Consider the following 528-nt stretch of genomic DNA (forward strand, 5'->3'; position numbering starts at 1 on the left):
CTACTAATAGCAGACCCACCAGACGAGACAATGCTAACTGCAATAAAGATAGCAACTAATAAGCTAAATGACATAGGCTATACACCAACTCGCAAAGATGTAGAAAGGACATTCGGCTTCAACGGCAAACACGAAAATGTACCCTTCATCAAAAGGTTGGACCAATAAAAGGTACCGATACAAGAGAGCTTGCAAACAAAGCAAACAAAAGTCATGAAGCTGTCTGCAACCCAAATTGCAGAAGGCGAAAGGGCAGCACTGGACCAAAACCAGAAACTTGTCGCCAAAGCGCAGGCTGAAAAAGTTTGCGAGAGCACAGACAAGAAAACAACAGAGGATATTTGCAATAAGACCACGGATGCAACTGAATGCAAAAACAAGCTGTACTGCAGCTATAATGAAAGCGCAGCTGAGGGTAACAAAAAGTGCAAATTTAATGAAACGAAAACCTCAAAAAGCGGTGTTTTTTTGCCAGGAACTCAAACATGAGCGGCTTAAACAACATCAGAAAATGCAAAGGGAAACCAG

Source organism: Trypanosoma equiperdum (assembly GCF_001457755.1).
Source record: "Trypanosoma equiperdum strain OVI genome assembly, contig: ctg_428, whole genome shotgun sequence".
In the NCBI taxonomy this organism is placed as follows: Eukaryota; Euglenozoa; class Kinetoplastea; order Trypanosomatida; family Trypanosomatidae; genus Trypanosoma; species Trypanosoma equiperdum.